The 20,933-nt window shown below is 44.5% G+C and overlaps 1 protein-coding gene across 1 annotated transcript in view; it reads left to right on the top strand.

Annotated features, from left to right (window-relative positions):
- Positions 1–20,933, top strand: part of ARVCF (ARVCF delta catenin family member) — a 641,936-nt gene that overhangs the window by 240,678 nt on the left and 380,325 nt on the right. The window contains exon 4 of the mRNA XM_084820398.1: positions 13,699–13,773. The gene's annotated coding sequence lies outside the window, so the exon portion shown is untranslated. The remainder of the gene's footprint in view (positions 1–13,698; positions 13,774–20,933) is intronic.

Below are 20,933 nucleotides of genomic sequence, written 5' to 3' on the forward strand. Positions count from 1 at the left end.
TTTGTGCAAAGACGGGCATGATAAAGGACAAAGAAGGCAGGGACCTAACAGAAGCAGATGAGATTAAGAAGAGGTGGAAAGAATACACAGAAGAACTATACAGGAAAGATCAGAATGTCCCTGATAGCCATGATAGTGCGGTCACTGAACTTGAGCCGGACATCCTCGAGAGTGAAGTCAAGTGGGCCTTAGGAAGCATTAGTAACAACAAAGCTAGCGGAGATGACAGTCTTCCAGCTGAGCTATTTAAAATCCTAAAAGATGATGCTGTTAAAGTGCTGCATTCAATATGCCAACAAATCTGGAACACTCAACAGTGGCCACAAGACTGGAAAAGGTCAGTTTACATTCCAATTCCAAAGAAGGGCAACGCCAAAGAGTGTTCAAACTACCGCACCATTGCGCTCATTTCACATGCCAGCAAGGTGATGCTCAAAATCCTACAAGCTAGGCTTCAGCAGTATGCGAACCGAGAACTACCAGAAGTACAAGCTGGGTTTAGAAGAGGCAGAGGAACTAGAGATCAAATCGCCAACATTCGCTGCATCATGGAGAAAGCAAGAGAATTCGAGAAAAACGTCTATTTCTGCTTCATTGACTACGCTAAAGCCTTTGATTGTGTGGATCACAACAAACTGTGGCAAATTCTTAAAGTGATGGGAGTACCAGACCACCTTACCTGTCTCCTGAGAAACCTGTACGAGGGTCAAGAAGCAACAGTAAGAACCAGACATGGAACAACCGATTGGTTCAAAATTGGGAAAGGAGTACGACAAGGCTGCATATTGTCACCCTGCTTATTTAACTTATATGCAGAGTACATCATGAGAAATGCCGGGTTGGATGAATCAGAGGTCGGAATTAAGATTGCTGGGAGAATTATCAACAACCTCCGATATGCAGACGATACCACCCTAATGGCAGAAAGCGAAGAGGATCTCAAGAGCCTCTTGTTGAGGGTGAAAGAGGAGAGTGCAAAAGCTGGTTTGAAAGTCAACATTAAAAAAACGAAGATCATGGCATCTGGCCCCATCACTTCCTGGCATATAGAAAGGGAAGAAATGGAAGCAGTGACAGATTTTATTTTCTTGGGCTCCAAGATCACCGCAGACGGTGACTGTAGCCATGAAATTAAAAGACGCTTGCTCCTTGGGAGGAAAGCTATGGCCAACCTAGACAGCATAGTAAGAAGCAGAGACATCACCTTGCTGACAAAGGTCCGTCTAATCAAAGCTATGGTTTTCCCAGTAGTAATGTATGGCTGTGAGAGCTGGACTATAAGGAAGGCTGAGCGCCGAAGAATTGATGCTTTCGAACTGTGGTGCTGGAGAAGACTCTTACGAGTCCCCTGGACTGCAAGGAGGTCAAATCAGTCCATCCTAAAGGAAATCAACCCTGAGTGCTCATTGGAAGGACAGATAATGAAGCTGAAGCTCCAATATTTTGGCCACCTAATGCGAAGAGAAAACTCTCTGGAAAAGACCCTGATGCTGGGAAAGACTGAAGGCAAAAGGAGAAAGGGACGGCAGAGGATGAGATGGCTAGATAGCATCACGGATGCAATGAATATGAACTTGAGCACGCTCCGGGAGAGAGCGCAGGACAGGAAGGCCTGGCGTGCTCTGGTCCATGGGGTCACGAAGAGTCGGACACGACTGAACGACTGAACAACAACAACAACAACAACAATCCTATCTCCCCTCAGTCTTCTCTTCTCAAGGCTAAATATGCCCAGTTCTTTCAGTCTCTCTTCATAGGGCTTTGTTTCCAGTCCCCTGATCACCTTTGTTGCCCTCCTCTGAACCCTCTCCAGTTTGTCTGCATCCTTCTTAAAGTGTGGTGCCCTGAACTGGACACAGTACTCCAGATGAGGCCTAACCAGGGCTGAGTAGAGAGGAGCTAGTACTTCCCGGGATTTGGAAGTTATGCTTCGATTAATGCAGCCCAAAATAGCATTTGCCTTTTTTGCAGCCACATCACATTGTTGGCTCATATTCAGCTTGTGATCGACAACAATTCCAAGATCCTTCTTGCTTGTAGTGTTGTTGAACCACATATCCCCCATCTTGTAACTGTGCATTTGGTTTCTTTTTCCGAGGTGCAGACCTTGGCATTTATCCCTATTAAATGTCATTCTGTTGTTTTCTGCCCAGTGCTCCAGTCTATCCAGATCACTTTGAATTCTGTTTCTGTCTTCCAAAGTATTAGCTATCCCGCCCAATTTTGTGTCATCTGCAAATTTGATCAGCATTCCCTGCACCTCCTCCTCCAAGTCATTAATACAAATGTTGAAGAGCACTGGGCCCAGGACTGAGCCCTGCGGTACCCCACTCGTTACCTCTCCCCAGTTTGAGAAGGTCCCATTGATAAGCACTCTTTGAGTCTGATTCTGTAGCCAACTGTGGATCCTCTGGATCGTTGTTTCATCTAGCCCACTTTGAGCTAGTTTGCTCATCAGGAGATCATGGGGCACTTTGTCAAAAGCTTTGCTGAAATCGAGGTATATTATGTCTACAGCATTGCCACAGTCCACAAGGGAGGTGACTTGATCAAAAAATGAGATCAGATTTGTCTGGCAGGACTTGTTCTTCGAGTAATCACTGCATGGTTTTCAGGGTGCTTCCAGATGGATTGCTTTACCATCTGCTCCAGAATTTTCCCAGGGATTGATGTCAGACTGACTGGTCTGTAGTTCCCAGATTCCTCCTTTTTACCCTTTTTGAAGATAGGGACAACGTTAGCCCTCCTCCAGTCATCTGGCACTTCCCCCATCCTCCAAGATTGCTCAAAGAGAATAGACAGCGGTTCTGAGAGTTCTTCTGCCAGTTCCTTTATTACTCTAGGATGCCGTTCATCTGGCCCTGGAGATTTGAACTCATTCAAGGTAATGAGGTGTTCCTTGACCATATGCCTATCGATCTCAAGCTGCAATCCTGCCCCTTCAGCCTGTACTTCGCCTTTGCCAGGGGGGTCATAGACCCTCTTTTGGGAGAAGACTGAGCCAAAGTAGGAATTGAGCACCTCTGCGTTTTCTTTGTCATCTGTTATCATTTTGCTGTCCTTATTTAATAGCTGAATGACCATTTCTTTCCTCTGCCTTTTACTATGCATAGGGATGTACGAAAGTGACTTACCTTTCGCAGATTATGTTGATGGTGGGGGGAGAGGCGTTCCATCCCTCCCCCCGGAATCCTGGCTGGGGGGGAGGCACTCCGTTCTTCCCCCCGGAATCCTCAAACGTCCGGCTGTGCTCTGCGGCAGCTCCGCGGAGCTGCCGGCCAGGCCCGGTCCGGCCAGGCCAGAGCCGTCCGCAGCCGGATTTCCGGCTGTGGAGGGCTCAGGGTAAAAAACAAAAAACAAAAAAGAACCGCATACGCAAATGGCGGCGGCTATGGCCATTGCCATTTGCGTTCCTTCTTTTTGGCCATCTTAATCTATGTAAATATTTACGTAGACTATGACAGCGAAAATAAAGGGGAATGCAAATAGCATAGCGGGCGCTATTTGTGTCCCCTTTTGATTCCCCGTTTTAGCCTACGTAAATCTTTACATAGGCTAAAACGGTGAATCAAAAGGGGACGCAAATAGCTCCCGCTGCGCTATTTGCATTCCCCTTTATTTTTGCTGTCATAGTCTGCGTAAATATTTACGTAGATTAAGACGGTAAAAAGAAGGAACGCAAATGGCGGCGGCCGTAGCCACCGCTATTTGCGTATGCGGTTTTGTTTTTTTTAAAAACCCACCCAACCATGATAGGCTACGTAAATCTTTACGTAGCCTAGCACGTCTTTTTTTTGTTTTAACACAAGCCTGGAAATGGCGGCGGCGGCGGCAGCCGGTAAGAAGACCGGCCGCCGCTGGAGCTGCCGCCGCCCAGAAGATCCGCCCCAGGTGAGTCTCGTCCTGGGGGGGATGTGCAGGGGGGGTGGGGGGGGCGGCAGGCTGTTCCGCCACAGATTTCAGGGGGCCAAATGCACTGGCATTTGGCCTCACCAAGATCCGTGGCGGAATTCTCTGACATCCCTACCTATGCACGTAGCTGAAGAAAGCCTTTTTGTTGTTTTTGGGATCCCTCGCTAACCTCAGCTTGTTCTCATCTTTAGCCTTTCTGACGCCATCCCTGCAATTCTGTGCTACCTGCCTGTACTCTTCCTTTGTTTCTTGGCCTTCTTTCCACTTCCTATATGTGTCTTTTTTTGTTTTCAGGTCATCTCTAAGCTTTTGGTGAAGCCACATTGGCTTCTTCTGTTGTCTTCCACCTTTTCTTCTTGTTGGAATTGTTTGTAATTGTGCCTTGAGAATTTCCTTTTTTAAAAGCTCCCACCCATCCTGGACTCCTTTTCTCGTTAGCGTCGCTTGCCATGGGACCTTACTGATCATTGTTCTGAGTTTATTAAAATCAGCTTTCCTAAAATCCAGGGTACATGTTTGACTACACTCGGCTTTTGCTTCCCTTAGAACCAGGAACTCAAGTACAACATGGTCACTTTTCCCCAGAGTTCAAATTCTCTGAACTTCATTTTGAAGCTTGGTTTGGCTAACTCCTGGTTTCATTTTCAACATGTTTTTTGGTTCGTTTGAATGGGAAAATGTGCATTTTGAATGGGAAAAGTGTGTGTTTCTGTGCACATTTTTCAAAATTGCACACCTCCCCCCATTGACAAAAGAGTGAAAATGTGTACTTTGGGGCAAATGCACATTTCAAAGTGCACATTTATAAAAGAAATACTCATGTTTCAAATGCGGTCACAAGTTTGGGAACGTGCCAACATTTTTTGGGGAAAAATAAGTGTTCTCATTCATGTTCAGGGTTGCAAATGGGGCAAGTTCAGATGACTTGCAAACTGAAATGAAATTGTCATACATCTCTAATTTGCACATGCTAATTTTATCTGCATAGATGCACATTTAGAAATAACAGCTATAATTTAAATAGAAAGATGATACATCACACCACAGTGGGGAAGACTGTGACCAGGTGACCTGTGTGCCTCCTCCGTCTGCTGTCCAGGTGCTAAGAACATAAAAGCCATACTGGATCACAGCATCTCATCCAGCATTCTGTTCACACAGTGGCCAACCAGCTGCCCATGGGAAACCCACAAGCAGGACATGAGTGCAACAGCACCCTCCTGCCCATGTTCCCCAGCAACTAGTGTACAACTCTGATGGGCAACCCTGCTCTCTCTTCTTAGGGTTATTTAACTTTAAACTGGACTTGGACTAGGCAGCCCTTTAAAAAGAGGACTGTCCTCTGTAAAATAGGAGAGATATCCAACCTACAGGGGGAAGGATATTGCTTTCATGCACGGCTGCTTTTGTGCTTCTCAAAGGCATCTGATTGGCTGTGGGAATCAGGTGCTAGAACTCATAGACCTCTGCTTTGATCCAGCAGAACTGTTTTGATAGTCTAACAAAATTCGCCTGTTTTTGTCTCCCACCATGTGTTGAGTGCAGTCCCTCAGGAATGTGGCTGGTGGAAGGCCTGTTGACATGCATACAAGTTGTGTAATGCCATAGATCAAATTCAGTGGCTACTAGTCCTGATGGCTATATGCTACCTCCCGTATCAGAGGCAGTACGTCTATGTACATCTGTTCTTGGGGAACATGGGTGGGAAAGTGCTGTTGCGCTCATGTCCTGCCTGTGGGTCCCTGGTTGACAGCTGGTTGGCCACTGTGTGAACAGAATGCTGGACTAGATGGACCCTTGGTCTGATCCAGCAGGGCTCTTCTTATGTTCTTAATGGGGCTTGTGTGGGAGACCTTCTGGTTTTGCCGTTGTTGATCCGCTGCTGCAAAATTAGATGGGCTTAATTTCCCTGTGTTAATTTACAGCCTGTCCTCAATAAATGGTTTACACTGTTGCCATCCTGTAATGACTTGGATGACATTTTATAGTTCTCAGCGCATTTTGAAGCCCTGGTGTTTTTAAAAGCCACAGTTCTTGTTTATGGCATATGTGTACACCAGTGTGCTTTTTGTTTCTTTCTTTTGCAACATCTGTATATAATTTACTGGCAACTGGACACTGTCATCCTTCGTGTCTGTTTCTAAAGGAGTACCTATCTGTCTAGGAAGCTCCCGTAACTGATGAATGAACCACACTATTTGGCTTTCTGCTAATTTTCTAGGCATTTGCACTTACTGTATCTAATCATTGTGTATCCTTTTAATGAAAAAAATAAATAAAATAAAACCGTTTTAATTTGTGGCAGACTTTTTCATGATAGCATGGAAAATATGCATTATTCATTGCAAATATACATTTACAAGGGGGGTCAGTTTTGAAAATAGCACTTAATGTTTTGAAGTGATTAATTAGCCACAGATTTGGAATCTTGAGCAGTAATGCACTTCTTGATATTATGGCAGGGAGGTGCTGTCACTTGCTGGATGGAAGTCAGTGTGGCTACAGTGGTATTAAAGCTCTGAGAATGGATCCTTTTAAGGACAGTGGTCCCTGTTGACTTTTGAACCAGTCCCATTGGCATTATTGTTAGAGGTGAATTCACAATGGAGGTCTTCACAGTATGAGCTAGCCTACTTAAAAGCTCTCATCTTATTTAGAGAAGGGTCTGTCTCTGGCCACCAGCTGCCTGACCTTAGATGATGAGGGCACCTGCCAGAGAGTCTCCAAGAATTAAGGATATTAGAGAAGTCTAATTGGGGGTTGAAGTGCGACAGGTTTTCCTAGGCTCGCCCCCCCCCTTTTGGTTCCTGTTATGGTGCCTGACTCAATCTGCAGCAATTTGGGCCAGTTTGCAGATTTTCTGAGAATTTTGCAAAATGCAGTCAAATTTGTGTAATTTGCACAAATTTAACCATAATTTAAGGAGCCGCGGTGGCTTAGTGGTTAAGACGCTGAACTGCAGACCGGAAGGTCGGCAGGACAGCAGTTCGAGACCTGAGTGCTGCGTGACGGAGTGAGCTCCCGTCTTCAGTCCCAGCTCCTGCCAACCTAGCAGTTCGAAAGCAAGAAATTGCAAGTAGATAAATAGGTACCACTTTGGTGGGAAAGGTAACAGCGTTCCTTGCACCTCGGTGTTCAGTCATGCCGGCCACATGACCACGGAAGCGTCTTTGGACAGCGCTGGCTCTTCGGCTTGGAAATGGAGATGAGCACCACACCCTAGAGTCAGACACGACTGGTTGGGGACACCTTTACCTTTTTTTTTAACCATAATTTGTGCAAATTGCTCAGAAATGTGCACAAACTGCAGAACCTTCACAAAATGAAGCCTGCTCAAAAAGGTTCCCCGAGTTCAGGGAACATCCTGCAGCTTGGCTCGGAGGCACAAAGTAAGTTGAACACATCACGGAACTCTGTCAAACCAAAAAAGAACTGGATTTCCCAGAGACAGACAGCCCTGCCAAAGATAACTGGCATACATGGGTAGGCTGGTATAGGAGCAGGTGTTCCTTCAGGTACCTTGGTCTTAAGCCATATAGGGCTTTAAAGATAAGTACCAACACTTTGAATTATACTCAGAAATGGACCGGAAGCCAGTGAAGTTCTTTCAAGATTTGTTCCCATTGACCAGTCTCAGTCAACAGCTGACCAAAGTATTTTGAACTAACTGCAGGGTTCAAACAGACTTCAAAAACAGCTCCATGTGCAATGCATCATAGTAGTCAATCTGAGATAATATCAGAGCATAAATAATTGTAGCCAGATACTCCCTATTGAAAGATAGGGCAAGTGAGCAGAGTGTGGATGATAAAAATCTCTTTGCCTGGTAACAGCAAGGAAAACACTGTTGGTGCCTGTTGGGTCTTCCTGGGGAGGGAAATCTACTAATGGGACACCACCACTGAGAAGGTTCTGTCTCTGCTCCCATAAGCAAAGTTCTACAGTTAGCAATGGATTGTGTGGCAGACATTGCGTTCTGTGCAGGACTGATGCTGGTTTTGCTCATGCTGTTTGGCTGTTTGAGGAATTTTGATCCAGCCAAATTCTATTGTCTGAAAATATTTATTCACATTCGTTTCTAGAGACGTCACAAGGATGGCTTAATTGTGTCTCTCCTTTTCTTCCTTCAATACCAGAGGTGTTCTTCAGTTGAATGAGTGTTAAAACACAATCCCGAGCGCCCACAACAGCGTGACTGGGGTAATTAGTTACAAGTGACAGAGAACAAGCAATTAGAAAAGCCATTACAGTTTTTCCCCTCCACCTTTCTCATCCACAAGCTGTAAAATATTTGATTAAAATCCATGATAAAAGTATATCATTGGAAAGAGAACTGTGTTTCATAATGAAGTACAGCTTGCATTTTATTAAATGTTGGGCAGTCGGCTCCTCCTGGATGGATCATGTCATCAAAATGGATGGCTGCCAAAAGTGGAGAAAAGGAACCTGGGGACAGCATAATAAGCACCAGGCTGTCAAACTTTCTCTCCTCCTCCTCCTCCTCCTCCATACTTGCACATTGGTTTCCCTCACCCATAGAAGTGTGGCTATGAATGAAAAGTAGGTCTGACACACCTTTTGCAGGTGACTCTCAGTGGCATGGTGGGAAAGGACAAACTTGCTTGACCAAATTAGTGTACCGAGGCACAAAATGGATGCTAGGTTGGAGAGCTGCGATCACGTGGAGCTCCTGAACTGGATCAGGCAGTACTACTGGGGTGGGGGTGGAGGCAGATGTTTAACTCCCTTGCCAGTGTCATTTCCCTATTGAAATGGGCCTTCCACCCTGCTTCCCATCCAGCTGAAAGTTGCTGGTAGCCCCGTATATTAAAAAAAAGGACAGGCATAGTACAGGTAACTGTCTTTTCCTCATGTAGGGCTAAGAGAATCTTCTGGGAGGAGTTATCAGTTAGGAAAATGCAGTAGCGAAGAGGGTTAAACAGTGCCAGGGCCACTGCCATAATTCAGTACATATACACATCCTTTGAGTTCTAAAACTGGAGTGTAGAACCTCAGGTCTAGCAGCCCAAATTGGTCCTCTTGGGTTCCACAGAAGATCATGGTCCCTCCCCCTGTCCAAGACCTTCTGACTACCAATGGTTTGTTGGTTTCCTGGCTTTTGCGCAGCTGTTTTCCCTATTCTAAAAGGCTGAAAGCCTCTCCTAAGGCTTAGCGGCTGGCAGTAAGAGCTTCAAGCTCAATTAATACGCTGGTGTTTGTCGCCACCCACCAACAGAATGTAGCCACCAAGAGCTTCTCTGAAATGGAATCTGAGAGAGCTTCTGTACCCCTGTTCTAAAATTTGGGGAGCTAGAGCTGTGCACAACTGACCTCTTGAAATTCCCCCAGCCTATTTGTGGACAGAGAAATTGGGGGGGGGACAATTTTGTCAAATTTCTCCAGAGGGAAGGGAAATTCTCAATAGTTTCTCAAAGGTAGGGCTCAACATTGGCAGGGCTTGTACCACAGCGTTTTTCTTTTCTTTTGCACATGTGCTGCAATAGCATCAACTGTATTGTTGCTGTATTGCTGGCTGCCATTTTGCACCCACCACAATGCAGGTATGCAGGGGACAGCATTGTTTCCCGCTCCAGGAAAGAGGTGGAGATAGCACTGAGCCTCCAATTTCCTGAAAGTTTTCTTCCCACATGAAAGAGGTGCTTTTTTGCTTACGCAGTCATTGCAAGGTGGTTGAGGATGCTAGGTTTGTTTTCTTTCTATTAAACATCTCTCCATTGCTCTGCAGCCGCCCAGGCTGCCTGCACTTCCTGGTCTGAAAAAAGCCCTATGGGAGGAATTGCCTCATGATGTCTTCCCCTGGGCCTGAACTGAAGTGCAGGAAGCTGAGGAGGCTACGGGTTGCCAGAGAGATGATTGTGCAGTGAAAAACACTTGTGCTCACTCCTTGGCCACCTCCTAAGGAAGATAAGCACAAGAAAACCCAACCCAAGCCATGAGAATTTCTCCCTGATTTCTTCACCATTGAATTTCTTTTTGAAAGGATTTTTTTTTCTCTATCAGATTGAATGGGAATGGTAAAAAAAAAAAAAAGAAACAGTGAGAGAAATTTTTAGCACAACACTATATGGAACCCCAAGGTTCACCTGCCATCTACTCTGATGTGTATTCAGTGTCAGGCAAAGACCTTTTTATTTTCCCAGGACGTTTACCTCCCAGTGTAATTATTGCTGCTTTGTGCAGCTTCTATCTGGCTTTATCTTTAAGTCTCTTTGCAATGCATTCTATTCTGCCTTTTATGGCTTTCGATTTTGCACGTAGCTGTTTTATTTGTAACCTGCCCGGGAAAAAAATGTTTTATTGAAGGGATGGCTGAAATGAATTCTAGTTTAACTAATTCTTAAATTAATTCTAATTTAATTCAAGTTGAGAGATTCAGACACAGATTTTCAGTGGCATGTCTGATTTGGCATTGGAAGTTGTAGGTAGACTGAATGCAGACTCAGTTCTGGCAACAGTTGTGTGGCTGCTTTGGTGTGTCTACTGTGTTACAAGTTTATGCTCACTGTAAACACAATGCTACCCAGACCTGTTTGTCTCATCATCTATCCATGTCAATTTCATATTTATTTAATTTGGGTGGCATACCAGTTTGGTTATTAGAACTGGTGTGGTTAATTGAAGAATATGGCTTTTTATGGGAGGGCAAGGTGACAGTCTACTCAAGTTGTGGTTTAAGCATATGCCATCTCTGTTGGGTAGTACCAGTGTAGGTTGAAGAAGCATCATATTCACTCATCTCTATTCCTTCTGTCATTTCAGTGTCCCACCTTGGGCTGTAATGGCAGCAGCAGCAGCTACCGTTCTTTGGAGACCTTTTTTTGAACCGAATGACCTGTTTGCATGTAATGGCTAACTATGGATCATTTAACCTGTAGTTAGATGTGACCATGTGGTGGAGAGTCAGCATGCTGCCTCTTGCTTGCTCATTGCTTCCACTTCCTGAAAGTACCAGAAATGCCCTGTTCCTAGGCTGTTGTTGTGATGTGCGAACCCAGCACTCTGGGTTGTTTAGTGTTAAACAACCCAGAATTTTAACCCAATAACAAACCATGGATTAAAACTCTGGGTTGTTGAACCCTAAGCAACCCAGAGTGCTGGGTTCAGATATCACAACAACCCAGAAACAGGGTGTTCCTGGGTTGTTTTGGAAAGCAGAAGCTGGTGAGTGGGTTGGAACCATCATGCTCACTCACTCGGTCCTGCATTCTCACAAACAAGCATGTAGGTTTGTTAACCATGTTTTGTTTTGTGCGAATCAGGTCATTGATGTAACCGCACCAAAAGCTTTGCTGGACATAACCACAAAGAATGTTGTTTTAAACAGGAAAGGGATTGAGATAACATCCTCATGTTACAGATGCTGAATTCTCTATGAAACTTGGTGTTTATCCCATGATTTTTGGATGAACTGAACAGGCATAGACTGTTGGGACAAGGGCTATGAAGAGAATCTAAAGAAATGTTAAGTGAATCTGAAAGCTAATAGGATTTCTCTCCAAACTGATTCCAACATTAGAGGACTCCACTCTTTGCTGCGAGAGAGAATTATGCGGAGATGTTTCAGAGATGTTGCTAGGAGAGGAGACAGTTTTGATTGCTGGATATGTTCCCCAGCCTTGGCATCAAGATCATTTAGACCTTTTGTTGGCAATATGTGTCAATTATGCCTTCTCCTTAAATTATGAGAAACCTCTTCCCCACTTGTTATGTCTGTTACATCCCCTGGCGATGTGATGGGAAGCTAGACCAGTCCAGGGAGAAAGGTATACTCGGCTTTGCCTAGCGCAGCTCTTGTTACAGCTATATTAGTCATTTGCCCAGGGGTGTCCTGGGGTGTACGATTCTTCATTAAGGAAGGATTTCAGACTCCCCAACCAGAGTCAGCAGTACAACTATGGCAATGTGGATAGATTGGAATGAGCTTTTCTAACATGACAGTCTCATTTGCAAAAAGATAAGAAAAGTGTTCTTTTTCTTTAGTTAAGGAAAAGGCCTTCTGGAGCTTAGAAGGGCAAACTTGTAAGAGCCAGGGTTAAAGGTCTATTTGGAGAGAGGAATAGGAAATGGCAAAGAAACCCCACTCTTTTGATGTTGCTGCTCAAGCTGGGTTGTGGGCAGCAGCCTCAGGAACCAGAACCTGTGGATCAAGCCAGTAACCCAGTCCTGGTTTGTCCTTCAATTCTAAGGACAAAGCAGGAGGCAAGATCAAGGAGCAAGTCAGGACTGAAGGACAACCAAAGAATGTAGGGACATGCCAGACCTCAAGTTCTTGTTGCTCAGCTAGAACAGGAAGCCTTTCGTACTCCTTCCTGTTCAGGAGGACCCAACGAGCAGCCTGTGTGGGCAGAGTCAGTCCAGGGCTGGAGGGTACTTCCCTGTGAAGACCGTTGCTTGAAGTTCAATAGTTCACCACATGAGAGAGCCATACACAGATCCAGAAGCTTCTGACACAAGCCATTAGGGATATACAAAAATTCTGTTTCTGTTGGTAAATCATGCAGACATGTCCTGTTTGCAATCCCAAACATGAATACAAGCAGGATGGCTCCTCCTCCTCCTTCAAAGAAATGTTCACAAATTCTGGAATTTGTGATTGTGTTTGAAACACACAGTTTTGAGCACAGTTTTGAAAAATACACACAGAAATGCACTCTTTTCCCATTTGAAGGAGCTGAAAAATAGCTCAAAAATGAAAACAGGAGTGAGCTGAAATGAACTTCAGTGTGATTTTCAGAGAGTTTAGATGAGCTCAAAAATAATTGGTTCTCTCATCCCTACACTCAATACCCTGAGAGGTCATTACCTTGTGGTAGCAAAAGGGTCTTGTGACATGCCAAAGGGAAGGCACTGATTTTTTTGTGGCATAAGCTTTATGGACTAGCACCCACTTTATCAAGTGCATGAAATGTATTTGATTGTTTTGAAATGTTTACCCTGCCTTTTCACTTCAACGAAGGGTTCCTCTTTGAATTCGTTTAAGTCTACTTTGTTCTTTTGCTGGGGATGGGGCAAATAAATTGTTCACTGTCACTTTCGGTCTCATCTTGGTTATCTTTTAATGAATCTTTATTGTGAAATTTCAACAAAACAAAAAAAAGGAAAAGAAAAAATGTAGCTAAATAAATGTGAATATATCAATTTGTAAGTGTGTGTGTATGAAAATACGGCTTTCTAAGAATTATACATAAACTTCAACAAAAGGAAACTAAATATCCATATAAGTGTCCATTTGCAAGTGGCATCTATATACCACCCATTGAAATTGAGGTCCTCAATCCATTGCATTATAGGAGGTGAGTGTTTATCCTTCCAATGTTGTAATATCAGTATTTTAGCTGTCAAAAGGGCATGGAGAATCCATTTGCACTGACTGTGCATTAACTTCCAGGAAGCAGGTAGATAACTTAAGAGGGCATGTATATCGATAAATATTAAAGGGTATTCCAATACAACATTTATCTGTATAAAAACCTCCTCCCCCAAAGAGGCAAGTATCAGGCACTGCCAAAACGTATGTTTAAATGAAACATTAGCTGTGTTACACCTCCAGCAATTAGTTAGGATTCAGAACACGGACGACGAGAGAGATGATCCCTTTATGTTTCTGCACTTGGTATGATCTGATAAAGCAGAATGGTTGTTTTTGCAAAAGTTGTACTAAAAGCAGCAAAGGTTTTACTATGATCATTTCGCCCATTTTTGTAAACATATTTATTCCCTTTGTGTTTGTCGTATTATTGAATCTGTCTTTCTTTCCCTTGACAGTTTTCATCAAGCTAGGAACACCAAGGAGGTGGATTTTGCTTTCAAGCAACTGCAAGGAGAGGCCTACAAAAAAAGGTATTGAATGCCTGCACTTCTTCACATATTCTGTTCCTCTTGTGTGTTTCGTAGCTTTGATGTTAAATAAAGCATTTCTAATTCATGGGAATCCTTGCTGCTTCCAGTGTTCAGATTAAATCCTTTTTCTGTTGAAATTAATTTGATACCCACTTTATAACTAACATAAAGGGGGGATTGGATGGGAGGCAAGAGCAGAGACTAAGTCCTTTGAGGAGTAGGAGATCCTCAACGTTTTCAGAAGTACCCAAGGTTTTACACTGTGATTCCTAGGAGGTGGTGAAATGAGAGAACCAGAGCAAGGCAAAATTAACTTCCTGCTTCCAGTATGAATATTCTAAAGCATTCTACAAGCTATATGTTAATTATTCCATGCTATTCATGGTCTCCACCTGTGTTAATCACCATCTTTCACATTGGTAGGCAACCGATACTTGCATTTATTGTATGATTCATTGATTTTGTTCATTGTGCCTGATTTTCACCTCTGAAAGGTGAGGTGTCAGGCTCTCAAGCTTGCCTGTAAATTGAACCTTTGGCCTTGAAGTCCCTACCTCTGTTTCCAAGGGCTTGTGGGATTGATCTATTGTCCACTATAGGTGAAACAATACTCTGCAAGTCTTCAGAGATGCTTTAACCGTCATCAGTGATTGGAAATAAGTCAGGGAAATTGGTAGGCCAGATGGGGACATCCTGTGGGCCAGAGGTTTTTCATCCATGGGGTAGACACTACTGGGTTATATAGCCCAATGGTCTGAATTGGCAGAAGACAGCTTCATATCTTCATGTGAACAGCATGGATGTCACCACAACATGGCTGCTTCCTGTGCCATTCCAGTAATGTCTGAAAGAAAGCCATCACTCAGGCAGGTGGCGCAGTGTTGCCACTTCCATGTCAGGGTTGCCCTCTGAGTCAGAGATGCTCTGTCTCTGCCAATGCCAGCTCCTCTTAGAAGCTCAGGAACTGAGCTTAGAAGCAATCAAAGTTAAATTAGTTAGAGTTGAAACAGTTATGGATGTCTACGTGAAAACCCACATCCCTTCACTCGATGAACTCATTAAAGTAGGACCCTGGACATTACTCTTGGCTGCTGTGATTTCTTTTGGACAGCAAATGTGGTTTCTCTGTGGCTGAATAGTGACATTTTGGAGTTCCAGCAGTGTATCACTTATGAAACTTGTTTAGTTCTCACATATCCCCGAACAATGGTCTCACTCTGTGCACCATATTTTTGTGTCTCTGTGTGCAGGTGGATTTAGTCTTACCTTGGCAGCTTCCAGTATCTTATTTCTGATTTCCTGAAATGGTTCCTTTAGATCTTTAAACAACCCAAATCAAATTTTGCACCGCGTTACAGCTCCCTTCCTGTTGTTGTCATTGGATGTCTCCAATTTGGTGCCAAAATTGGCAGGCTATACACTCTACGCAGAGGTTTATTGTGAATTTGATTCAGCCATCTTTGGAATTCTGTCTCCTGAGATTCCTTCATGGTGCTTGCATTCCCTTCATCCAGCTTACCCTTCTTTCTACTTTTTGTATGCTTTATCCCTTTTCTTTTCTTAGATCCTTTTTTTGTTGTTGTTGGGTAATTCCAGTCTCATAATGGAAACATTTCCTGGTATTCTGCCACAATTCAGTAGGGACACTTGCCCTTTTGAGTGTTTCTAATTTGAAATGCTGAATGTTGCTTTGTTCTGCCCCTGGATGTGAAGGCAATTTCTTGCTTTTTGCAACATTTTGCAAAGCGTGGTGGAGACCGAGTTGGTTTAGCCATTAAGTGCTTTGATCCTGTTGTGCGCTTCTCTATTTGGCTTATGTAAACTTTTAAAAAGAGAGTTTATTATAGTTAAAAGCCATTCTGCTTTCAACATCCTAAGATTTTGGGTTTAAGAGTGGGGAGAGATTTATTATTAAATGTTTTATGAGGTTAGATAATAAAAAACTGACTGTAAAACTTTCTGTGTCTAACAACGAAGAGCAGCAGAGGAGTAGTGTGTGTGTGTGTTTTAACAATGATGGTTATGTACAAACCAGGCTTCCTAGACCAACTTCACAGTAGTTTTCTACTGGAAAAGCAGGTGCCGTCGCTACCATTTGCCAGGGTTATGTGTTCCAACTAGAGATGCCAGCAAACGTTTCCCAAACCAGGCTGAGAATAGAGCTTTGGGGGCTCTGTAAGCCCACCTGAATGGGATGGAACCCCTCTTACCTTTGTTATCGATTGTGAAGGACTCTCCAAACAAAGCCCATCTAGTGTATGGCAGACACAAAGAGCCAGTTATATTTTTGTCAACGATTGCTAGAACTGAAATAGCGAAGCAGTGGAAAACTTATGACTGGATAAACAATCCTGGGGATTTCGCAAGTAACTCTAGCAGAAAATGCACACACCACAGAAGGTTGGGAAGATGTGTCATTAAGCAAGATCATTTTCTCAAAACCTGGCTTCCATTCTTTACTCACATCAATAAAGGAACATCCCAGATTTGGGGGAACATCCCCCCACCCCTACTTATCTGTATGTAACTACAAAAATGTTACATACATTTAACATTGTTCATGTTCATGTTCATTTTTCATTTTACATTTGTTCATGTTCATTTTTTTAAAAAATGTGTATTGCTTCTATTATGTTGTTCTTTGCATACATACAATTGTCTGTGAAATCAGTCTTTAAAAAACAACAACAGAGAACATACATTATTGGGGGGATTAAAAAAATAACAAAGAAATAAGAAAGAAAATGAATAAGTCCCTGGATTTTTCCAAGTTGGAGAAAAATTTCCAGCTTTGCCCCTGCTGTGCTATGCAAGCTGAGGAAATGGCTTTGCTCCATTAAGGGCACAATCCTATGCATGTTTAGACAGAAAAAAGTCCTACAACTCCCAGCATGCCTCAGCCAGCCATGCTGGCTGGGGCATGCTGGGAGTTGTAGGACCTTTTTTCTGTCTAAACATGCATAGGATTGCACCCTAGCTTTCATAGAGGTGTGGGGATGCTGCGGGGCAAATTTGGAGGGTGGGACACTCCCCTACTGAGGACCAGGAAGGGGTGGACCCTTCCCCACCCCATCCCCTGATTTCATTCCTACAGGAGTCTTTCCTCCCCTGCCCCCACATGTAAATGGGGTAAAGTGGCTCCTTTAGATTATATAGGGATGGGAAAGAAGGATGGAAGAGAGAGGCTGGACAGGTTTTTTGAGCCTTTGGAGCAGTTCAGAAATATTTATTTATTTATTTATTGCATTTATACCCCGCCTTTTTTCCTCTTGCAAGGAACCTGAGGCGGCGTACATGATCCTCCTCCTCTCCATTTCATCCTCACAACAACAACCCTGTGAAGTAGGTTGGGCTGAGAGTCTGTGACTAGCCCAAAGTCACCCAGTGAGCTTCCCTGGCCGAGTGAGGACTAGAATCTGGATCTCCAGGCTCCCAGTCCAACACTCTGACCACTACACCACACGATAATACCTGAAATCTTCCAAGTGGTGATGGTGAGGGGCAAGGGGGGGGTAATTTCCAAGTTAATCTAAGGCCGGCTTCAGAGAGCTTGTCCATCTTTAGTTCCAGTGCTCCCCTTTATCAGGGGCACTTCCTCTGTTTGTTTATTTCTTTTATCTATTTATTTACAACATTTATACATTGCTTCACAACTGAACAGATTCTAGAGTGGTGAAAATAAAAGATAAAAAGAATAAAACACCATGTTAAAAACTTTGTTTTTAAAACCGAGTACCAATAAAAACCATGGCTGGTCAATCAATTAAGGCTTCTTGAAATAAAGATGTTTTCAGGAGGTGCCAAAAACCACACAGTGTTGGTGCCTGTCTGACCTCCAGAAGCAGGCAATTCCACAGGAAGGGGGCCACCACACTGAGGCTCTTCTCCGGGTGGACTCCAATGTGACTGTAGGCCCATGCGGAACCACCAGGAGCATGCCCTGTTATGACCACAGTGACCCGGCAGGTTGGTAAGGGAGAAGGCGCTCTCTCAGCAGGTATCCTGGTCCCAAGTTGTTTAGGGCTTTGTATGCTGGTACCCAAACCTTGAACCTGGCCCAGTAGCGAATAGGCAGTGAGTGCAGTTCCCTCAGCAACGGAGTTGCATGCTGAAAAGGGGCAGCTCCCAACAACAGCTGAGCTGCTGCGTTCTGCACTGGCTCCATCTTCCGGAGCAGTCTGAAAGGCAGCCCCACACAGAGCACATTGCAGCAATCCAGTCTCGAGGTTACGAGTGCCTGCACCACTAGGCCTCTTCAGTCTTTGGTCTAGCCCTAACCTGGGGCCCTCCAGGTGTTGGACTGCCAGCTCCCGTAATTCCCAGGCCTTGGCAATGCTGGCTGGGAATTATGGGAGCTGCAGCCCAACCTTTCTGGAGAGCAGCAGACTGGGGGTGGCTGCGTTAGTCCCATCTGCTGGGTTCATTGAAGTTGCATCCCCTGGCTGGCTAACGGATGCTGGGAGTTGTAGTTCAATGCAGCCTTCTGCAACCTGGAGGGCACCAGGTTGCAGAAGGCTGATCTTCATGCAGGTTTCACATTCACTTTTATATGTTGCATTGGTGCCTTCCAGATATGAACCGTGTCTCGTCTGAAGTGGATCTGAGAGGGTTGGGAAAGCAAGCCGGAGTCCTGTGGCCTGCGGAGGCTGGTGGCTCTGATGGGGTGGTGACTCTGCTCTGGGTTTCCACCAGAACCAGCCAGAACTCTAAAGGAGCTATCCAAGGTGCCAAACCCTATCCCCCAAATAGGCTCAGAACCTCAGATAGCTCCTTTGGAGTTCTGGCTGGTTCCAACTAAAACCCAGAGCAGAACCACAGCCCACTGACATCAGAGCCACCAGCCTACACTGCCTGTGGATATACATACTCCAAATTCTTGGGGAAGTTTCCTTCTTCCATCCATTCCCTTCAGAGTGCAGAGTGTGAGCATGAGAAGACTGGGTCTTCCGTTTGCATAGAGTCAGACTGTGGGCTGTTTATTTCTTTCTTGCATTGTCTACCAAGAGATCTGGTGGAAGAAACTCCTGCTGGATTTCCTTTTACTCTCTCCAGCGCTTTGGGATGGCAGGAAAAACATGGGGCTTGTCCTACTTGCTGAGTTGAGCATTTGTGTTGTGTGTGTGTGTGTGTGTGGGGGGGTGAGTTTCAGGGGAGGAATCCCTGCAGATGTTTTTCCTTCCCCATTTCCAGTTCATTATGAGCCTGCATCTTGGGACGGCTGCATATGAGATTCATAGATGTATAATCAGCAATGAGCCCTGGATGGGCTAAAGAGCTGCAGCTACTACAGAATTTGGCAGTTTGCCTCGCACTGAGATCTGCAGGGAACATGGTGTTACTGGCCTGCTGGCTGACCATCCCTTTGTCAGGCAGATTACTGGTTAATAGCCCAGAAGTGTGATCTCACCCATTCATCAGCAGTTAGGAAATGGTAGTCTCCTGATAGCTGGGGAAACTCTGCATTTTTGAAAGAGATACCCATAAGAGCTTAGAGGCAGGTTCAGATGTGGAGTGCTGGCTAGGGATGTCAGAGAAATCTGCAACAGAATCAAATGAATCCGAATATCTATGAATCTAATCTGTGGATTCTGCAACGGACTGGCTTTTCCAAAGTTGGATGGATTCCACAGGCTTGACCTTTTTTTTAAACTTTCCAGAACGTTATGTAAATTCAGTCACAGAAAAATATGTAAAAAAAACCCAAACAGCTGAAAATGTGCATCCCCCCCATAGGCTAAAGCATGAAAGTGGACATTTGGGGGGATTTGTGCATTTTTGGGGGATTTGTGCATTTTTACAAGTGTGAAATTGCACAAGTGCGAATTTGTGCAAATGCAGGAAATTGGAAAAAATCTGATTCTGTCAATCAGCAGATGATGGAACGAAAGGCACTTGATAATCCACAAAATGCAGAAGGAATGGCTTTTACAAAATCCATACATCACTAGTGTGGGAGTCTGTGGGGGTCCACGGGCAGGCACCTTTGGTGAGCCCCCCCCCCCCAATCTGGAAGCGGTAAGACATGCACAAACTAAGAATTCTCTTAGGCTGCATCTGATCCTGTGTGCAAAGTGGAAATGATAGTGTGCTGGACCCTTCTGCTGGTCTGGGGACTCTGGCAAATGCCCAGGCTTGCCACCCTCTGGAACCATCCCTGAAGGTAGCAAACAAGGGGCAAGGAGATGCTCGTTGGTTGGATGAGGAGAGCTTGGGAGGATTGGGAATTTCAGGCTAAGGCATGTGGGCAGGGCAGAAGGCAGAGACTTCTCGAATTTGTGTCGACAGCCAAAATGCCTAGGGCTCTCCCTTGTTGTCTCAAGATGCCTTCCAAGTTGAGCAGACTCCCTAAGATGCAGGTGTGCAGGAATTAGAATGATGGCTGCACAGAGCCTGAAATAAAGCTGGTTTATATGCGCAAGTCATATAAAACCATTCCTGGTTAAGCAAATGTCTGCGGTGTCACAGGATCCAGTGCGTAGGCTGCAAAGCTATTTGCATTTCTCTTGAGCACCTGCTGCATTTTGCTCTATGGCAGGTGTGTGGGGCATTTTCATAGCCTGGAATAGATTCATCATAGCCACTTGTCTCAGTTGGCCTGGTTGTCTGGTTGCAATTATCCTCTCTGAGCTCAGATCTGCAGCCCGACTTTAACCTGTGTGCTGCTCTAGCAGGGAGCAGAAAGTTGGCCCTGTCTTTTTAGAAGAGCATCTCCCGAGCTTTACCAGGGCCAGTTGGTATCTCACACCCCAGAGTTGAGAAGTTAATTGGCAGGGTTCACAGCACTGTTGTCGACTCTCAGTCAGGCCATGATGCTCTGAAGCACAGTGCAACAAAGACAGTTGTGTTTGGTTCTGATGTTTCCATGCCAGGATCCATCATGTCAGTTGACAGGACTCTGTGAGGCTGTCATTAGAATCTATCTGTTTTTCATGCCTCTGAATATGCATGAAGAGACTGATTATTCCCAACATCTAGTGACATTCAGTACATTTGCTTCTCACAGATATTGTTTATTAGTGCTCTGAGTCAGTTTGCCTTGTTGTTGTTTTTTAAATGCAACTCCAAAAACAGCCACATTATTCAGTAGAGGAATTTCCTTTGGAGTTGTTTTCTATTCCAAAGTGTAGAAGACTGATATTCGAGGTCTAAAATGGATGGAT

Source organism: Heloderma suspectum, chromosome 13, assembly GCF_057233095.1.
Source record: "Heloderma suspectum isolate Gila_16-S chromosome 13, 16-S_ref, whole genome shotgun sequence".
NCBI lineage: Eukaryota > Metazoa > Chordata > Lepidosauria > Squamata > Helodermatidae > Heloderma > Heloderma suspectum.